This window comes from Phyllostomus discolor, chromosome 7, assembly GCF_004126475.2.
Source record: "Phyllostomus discolor isolate MPI-MPIP mPhyDis1 chromosome 7, mPhyDis1.pri.v3, whole genome shotgun sequence".
Taxonomy (NCBI): Eukaryota; Metazoa; Chordata; class Mammalia; order Chiroptera; family Phyllostomidae; genus Phyllostomus; species Phyllostomus discolor.
Window position 1 is genome coordinate 125748385 of NC_040909.2, and position 8110 is coordinate 125756494.

Here is an 8110-nt window from a genome sequence, read left to right on the forward strand (position 1 = left end):
AAAAATTCATTTGAAAAAATAATGAAAGGAAACTTGCCTGATTTGGTGAAGGAAATAGACATGCATGTCCAGGATGCACACAGAGTCCCAAACAAGATGGATGCAAAGAGGCCCACTCCAACACACATCATAATTAAAATGCCAACATTTAAAGATAAAGAGAGAATGTTAGAAGCAGCAAGAGAAAAAAAGTTACATACAGGGGAGTTCCCATGAAACTGTCAGCTGATTTCTCAAAAGAAACTTTGCAGGCTAGAAGGAATTGGCAAGAAATATTCAAAGTCATGAAAACCATGGACCTACAGCCAAGATTACACTACCCAGCAAAGATATCGTTTAGAATCAAAGGGCAGATAAAGTACTTCCCAGACAAGAGAAAACTAAAGGAATTCATCATCACCAAACCATTATTACCTGAAATGTTAAAGGGACTTATTAAAGACAAAGAAGATCAAAACTATGAACAATAAAATGGCAAAGAATACATATCTATCAACAATTTTAAAAAAATAAGCAAAGAACAGATAGAGTCATGGATAGGGAGAGTGTTTAGATGGTTGCCAGATGGGGGTGGTTATGGGGGAATGAGTGAAGAGGTGAGGGGATTAAGAAGTTCAGATAGGTAGATACACAATAGCCATGAGGATGTACAGAACAGGAAGCAGAGCAGCGAATTTATATGCATGACGCATGAGGGGCAAAGGGGGAAAATCAGAACAACTATAATAGCATAATAAAATATAATTTAATTTTAAAAGTCTTAATAAGAATACATATAGCCCTGCCTAGTGTGGTCCGGTTGGTTGGAGCATCGTCCCATGACCAAAAGGATGCAAGTTTGACTCCTGGTCAGGACACATACCTAGGTTGCAGGTTCAGTCCTCCATCCCTGGTCTGGGTACATATGGGAGGAACCAATCAGTGCCTCTCTCTTGTATCCATGTTTCTTTCTCTCCCTTCCTCTCTCTCTAAAAGCAATGAAAAAAAAATGTCCTCAGGTGAGGATAAAAAAATGTATATATATATATAATTTTGGAATAATCACAAATTTACAGAAAAGCAGCAAATACAGCACAAAGAACATTTCTTATGAATCATTTAATATTTAGCAAGTACGTTGCTCCAAACTCCCAAGTGTGCATATGTACAAACAGGGATATCTTCTACATAACTGCAATGCAACCATCAAAAACAGGAAGTTAATTTCCACAGGAACCTCCCATCAATCTTCAGGCTTCACTGTCCCAATTATATTCTCTACGCTGAAAGGAATCACATATGGCATTTAGTTATCAAGTCTCTTGAGACTCCTTTGGTCTTAACAGTTTCTCTTCTTTTTTCTTGACCTTGACTTTTCTACTTTTTTCTTGGTTTTTATGACCTTAATTCTTTTGAAGCGGCTTTGTCTCTTTGACGAGCCTTCATCCTTATTTAAGCGTTCCCTTGCTTGCTTGAAGATATTCTAGGTCCCCATTGCATTTCCCCTGCATCGGAATTGGAATCAGTCATTTCTTAAAGTCGCCCGGATCTGTTTAGTGAGGAGTAAAATTTAGATGTCAAGGTCTGAGTGCTGGGCATGCTCCCTGCTACAGTTGTGTCTGTTCCTATGCCCCCTTGGTGGACAGAAAGGGAATGTCTATGTATATACACACACATACACAACTATTTTATTTCTATGCTCACAGTTATATTTTCAATTCCGATGCAACACCATCAAGTTAAGCCAGGTATTCTTCCTTTCTGTATCTGTAGCTCCCTTCTCTGAGAACTCGCATTATCTTTAATATATTTACCGACATGATCAAACCCGCTTTATGTAACAAATGTGCCATCTTCTCACCCACCCTCTCCCCCGTGTAGATGCCCTCCAGTCCTCTCCCACACTGACACCTCACACAGGCCACACTCCCATGCTCATCCCATTTGGGCCTGATTTCCCACACCAGGCTGCCCTCATCCAACTAGGTGCCCTTCCTCACCCTGAGCTCTGCTAGGTTGCCCCACCCTGAGATGCTCTCCTTGCTCTGCCCCACTCATGGATGCCCTCTTCGACCCACTCAGCCTCAAACACTTTGCCTCTCTGCCCTTTCACCTTGCTTGGACTTTGGGGACCACACTTTGATGAAAGTTTCATTAAGATTCCAGTGTCCACCCTGACTTAGGCTGGGAGTGTGCATGAGGGTAGGAGTGAGAGTGTTTGGCGTGTGTGTCCATTGAAACTGTTTAGCATAAATTCAACCCAGACAGAGCTCCTGGGCTATGTGAATGGCACCTATAAAAAAATCATGATGGATATTGGAGAATCAGCTCTCCTTCCCTGACCAAGTCTTGAACTTCTCCACTTTCTCCTTCTTTTAGAGAACCCTGGTCACTTAGAAAAAAAATGGTACACAAAATTTGCATTTCAATTTGCAATGTAATTAAAATAATGATGACAGCCAAGGACACTTTTACTGCCACCTTTGCCAGGTTATCAGTGGCCTGAGCCTGAGCTTCCCACTGCCTTTATTGGATTTGGGCAAAACAGAAAATTCTTAACTATTTTTTAAATAAAGGGTATAAAAATTCGTGTTATGTAGATCTTCTTTGTTCTTGGCTCAGAAGTAGCAGGGCTATGTATGGAAATATGAGAGTGATACCTGCCTGCCTCTAGCCCTTGTAGGCCACTCTGAGGCACCACCACAACCAGAGAAAGTGTCTAAAATGCCAGCAAGCATGCCGTAAGAACCAAAGAGGGCAAGAAGCAGGGAGAACATGACCAAAGCACTAGGGGGCCAATAGACTGTGAATGAAACATGTTACGAGACCATCTGGACACCTATCTTGGGCCATTCACTGTACAGTTGCCCTCTCTCTAGCAGCTGGACCGCCCACTCATAATAGCTCTTCTGTGTCGATACACACGTATTTCTGTGTTTCTTGTGGGTTCAAAAAGCCCTCCCTTTTTTAACATTATGATCCTTTCTTTATCACCTTTATCTCTCATCCACTTCACAGACAAACTACTCTACAAATGGTATTCAATGCTCACTGTTTCCACGGTCTCACCTCCATTCACATTTCTCAATGTTCAGCCAGGTTGTTCCTTCATCATTCCTAAAGTTGCCACTGCCAAGGTCAACCATGACCACCCTGTTGCTAAATCCGATACACAAATATTTATCAATCTCTACCTGTTAGTCTTTTCACAGCATTGGGCTCATTCCACCACATCCTTCTTCCTGAGTTTCTCTGCAATTGGTCAGCAGAGCGTCCCTCTCTCCCCGCTTTCCTGCAACCTCTACGGCTGCTCCTTCTCAGCTGCCTGCATTTTCACCTCCTGTCCCTGGCTGGGTTCAATCTTGCCAGGGTTCAATCCTCTGCCCTCTGGGTGACACGTGCACTCAGTCCCCTGTCTTTAATAATACGTGCAGCCGAGGAACCCAAATCTACCTCTGGCTCCTGGCGATCTACATCTTACTCCTGAAACTCAGTTCTCTAGGTAAAATTGCCAGCGAGCATCTCTGCTCTCCATTTCAAATGCATCATGTCCAAAACTCAACTTCTCAGCTTCAAACACAAAACCTGCTCCTCCTGCACCCCTTCCCTTGCTGGGCACAGTCAGCTCAGTCTCGCAACCAGAAGCCTGGCCTCATCATCCTCACCAATCACTCTCCCTCACCCTTCTCTTCCAGTCCCATTGAAGCTGCCTCTTAAATATCGCTTGAATGAATCTGTCCTGTACATTTCTGTTGCCACTGGTATAGTTCAAACATTTGTTGTCTCTCACTCAAATCACTGAAGGAGCCTCTAAACAAACACGTTGCCCAGCTTTTGGCCTTTTCCATCAGCGTGGTCTTTCTACACCTCAAATCTGACTGTGCTAATCCTCTGCTCATATCTACTCACAAACATCCCAATGCCCAAAGAACGCAACATCCTTAATGGGATAGTCAAGGCCCCTTGTGATCTGGCATCAATTTCATGTTCCAGCTTCATTTTTTATGACTCCCTCATTTGTATGCATTGCTTCAAAGCCCCCAAATCACGTCCAGTTACCCCCAGAAAATCCTTCTTCACACACGTCCCTGCCTTGGGGCATGCGGTCTCCTTAGCCAAGAACTCGTGCTCCACCACACGTCCCACTAGCCAGCCGGTACTGTGCAGACACAACTCATAGGCATCTGAAAGCCTATCCAGCCTTCTCATCTACACTGCGCTTGCCCCTGCTCACACAACACCCAGACCTCCCCTGTCATAACGCCCGTCAAAATGCTTCACAACACCTGTTCTTCTTGTCTGTCCCCCCCCTTCAAGATCACAAAACGGTTTCTGGCAGACCATATTCCAACTCACATATGTCTTTATTTTTACTAAAACAGTGCTTTAAAAATGATGCTTCAAATGAGTTGCCAGCATTCAAAATCGGAAAATTTTCCTTAATTTAAAAATATTCTGGATCTCTACTACCTCTTGAAACATAAGGCTGAAAACTCTTCCAAACTCCTGGACAGCACAGGTTTTCTGGGCTTGAGGCGCGGGTGCCCCTTTCCATTGAGGAATTGCTCTCCAAAGTGCCACGGTCCCCGCATGACCTTCTCTCCTCACCGACCTTACCTGCCTAGTCCCCGTGTGGAGACATTTGACTTTGTAATCTCCCCAACAAGCTGCGTGCTTCCTAACAACAGGGGGTGGGATTTTATTTATTTTTCTACCCTTAGTGCAGCTTCATAATCTCCCTTTGTTCCCTCCTTCTTGCCCTGGTGCGCCCAACAGAGCGCTCTGCGTTCAACGAGGGCTCACTAAACAGATGCTGCTGATCACTTTAACCGCCACCCCGTGGACGTGACCGAGACGATGGGGCTGGGCCTCTGTGCGGGCGGCCCACGTTGGGAAGAGGGTGGAGCTGGGGGCGTGTTAGGGAACTGTCAAGAAGAAGGGTGGTGAGCTGATGCATTCCTGCTGCCGTGGCTCTGGGTGTGCGGCTCCACCGAACATTGGGTATTTGGTGACTGAAAGGCTGGCCCAGCGTTTCTAAACACCATCTGGGGAAGTGAAGTACATAGAACGCTCCTCATTCCAAAGATGTGACAGTTTTCTTTCTCTCTGGAGAGCAGGCCACACTTGAGGGTCCGTTTCCTCAAAGAGCTGAAGTTTTTCATACCTGTCGCATATGGAATCTGGAACTGTGGTCCGCCTTATTCCGTTGCCAAGTTAGTCTGTATTATTGAAGGATAATGCCCAGGCCGTGGCTTCCCAGAGCGGGGAGAAAACCTCCTAAGAATAACAGCATAACAGTTGAAGGGGAACAAATGTTATTTCAAAGGTGCTCCACACCACTGACCACACGCCCAGATGCACATGTGGTCCTCTGAGCAGCCTGGCATTAATAAGGCAGCGCTCCCCATGTTTGCCTACGGGGAGGCTCCCTAAACTTTGGCTGACAGCTGCGACGGAGCCTCGGTTCCCAGATGAGAACTGCTCTTTGTCCACTTTCCCTTGGCCAGCCTGTCCGGGCACAACTTATTTTTATCCTTTTTATTATTTCCCACACCCAACACACACACAAAAACACACATTTGCTTTCTTCCCCGGCTAAGGACATTGACAGTTTCAGATTTATGCCCTGTCCTTGCAGAGTTACCACCTCTCTGAGAGTTTGGGTAGCTGCGGCAAAATTATCTCTATCTCCACGCAATATCGCATTAATTAACGACATAAGCTTTGAGGTCAAAGATAATAGTGTACGTATCCTGGGTGTGGGATCACTTACCCCCACATCCTATGAGTTACGATACATTGGTTGGGTAGAATATTATACATTAGACAGAATGACTGTACATTGTGAAATATAAAAATACTTACAATGCTATAAGAACATAAAATTTCTTTTATTATCAGTAACAGTAGCATTCAAGAATGGTTTTCAGTTTACAAAGTCCTTCACACAGCTGTTATCTGAAGAAGATAGTAACTAATACAAAATGACCTTACTAGGGTGACACCGTGCTAAGCCACCACATACGACGTCTCACGAATTCTCACAACCACCCCATAAGGGAGGTACTTCCACTACCCCAACCTTACCATTGAAGAAATTAAAGCCCAAGGAGTTTATGAGTTGTCCAAAGTCAGACAACTAAAATAGTGGCAATGCCAGTTAGCAACAGGAGAAATAGATCCACTGAAATCACAACCACCTGAGATGTGAGGGCAGAAGTGATTATCTCTAACCATCAAACTGTTTAATCCTTCAGTTTGACCATGGAGAGAAGCTTCTGTATATCTCTCCCACATGGAAACAAAAAGACAGTTGGCTTGAATTGCTGCCAGCAGCCACCTGAAACCACAAGTGAACTTTATAATGCTGGATCAAACCTAGCCTGAAGTACACGCCAGCACTGGACTTTGCAGACAGACAGGTAAATCAACACATTTTCTGTATTGATACCACCTGTTTGAGTTTATTTTTCTGCTACATGCCACCAAAAGCATCCTGCAAATACTCCTGCCCCCATACTACCTGTATGGGCCGGATCTTAAAAAAATGTCAAAGTTCTATTTCCCTATACATGTGTTCTTACTGAGAAAACTCCAGTGTTTTATCTCAGGCACCTTAAATGGAAGTGGCCCACTCGGGAAAGAAACAAAATCTGAACTGAAGAAGGAAGCAGAGAAGAACCGACCCCTGGACCATCAAGAGACCCTGATGGTTTTGGGGGGGGGGGGGCATGACACCCGCAGAGGGCACTGGACCAGCTGGGTGTGTTCCGTATCGGATTTTGTATTTTATCTCCCAAAAGCTCGTGGCTTGGCCCCTGTTTTTCTCTGAAGCAGGAAGGCAGCCGACCCAGCTCTTCGTGCACCATAAACTCTTGCACGGAGTGGGTCCTTGTCTGTTCTGCGAGCAGACATCACAGCCCTCAGCCGGCAACAGCATCCCAGGGGAGGGAACGCCCCTCTTTGTCCAAGCCATCTTCTCTTTGGCTCCCTAGTTTATTAAGTTTCACCCCACGTTTGGTCTGAAAAGCACAGAGCCATCGATCCAGCTCTCCCGGAAGGCAGGGAGGCCACAGCTGGAAGGCTGGGGCCTGGAGGCAGTTTGGAAACTTCTCCTTGGCGAGCAAGCACCTTCAGCAGCTTCCTGGTGGACACGGTTTGGTTTCGGGGTGATGAGTGCCACCTCTGGAGTTAGACACTCCTGGGTTTGAAGGCAGCCTTTGCTTTTTACTGTGTCTAGAACACTGGACAAGTTTCTCAACCTACATGTACTTGAGCGTCCTCCTATGAAATGCAGGTCATGGTCAATGCCAACCTCTTAGGGTTGGAAGGGTTTGGCAATGGGATCTCCACAAATCCCTTAACACAGTGCCTATGAGGTAGTGAGCACTCTAGAGATTTAAGTCATAAAAATGTAGGGGATACCCTGGCTGGGTGGCCTGGTTGGTTGGGGCATCACCCAGTATACCAGAAGGTCGCAGGTTTGATGCCCAGTCAGGGTGCGCACGGGAGGCCACCGATCGATTTCGATGTTTCTCTCTGGCAGCAATGTTTCTCTCTCTCTCTCGTAAACATATCCTCAGGTGAGGATTTTTTTTAAAACATAGGGGAAACAGAAACCATAGTAACAACCTAGGCAGCACCACTGAAATGGTTAAACATCTGCTTGCAGGTCATTTTCAGATGATGAGCAAGGGGGCAGGGGCCCAGATGTGTGAGAAGTACCACTCAGACTGCCTCATGAGGAGTCTGTACCATTGCATTTTTTTTGCCTGCTACTTTGCCAGTCCTTCCACGTTATCAATAATGAGTTTGCCTATCACATCTGTGAACAATCAGACCAAGGCAAAACCTTTTGGCCATTTCCCTGCCCTATCAATAAGTTGAAATTGCTTTTCCAGTCCCTAAACACCTACCCCCAGACCCCCACGCATAAGCTCTCAGCAACAGCTTATTGAGGTCTATTTTGTGCATGACAGTGGGCAAAAGTGGGGAAAAAAACTATTACTTAAGGTCAGACGTTGTTTTCAAGGCTAGGTTAGCATTCCTGGAAAATCCATCCACAGTGTTTTTCAGGCAGGTTAAGATCTCTGAGCTATGATCAGATAATGTGCCAAGAACATGGTTAGAC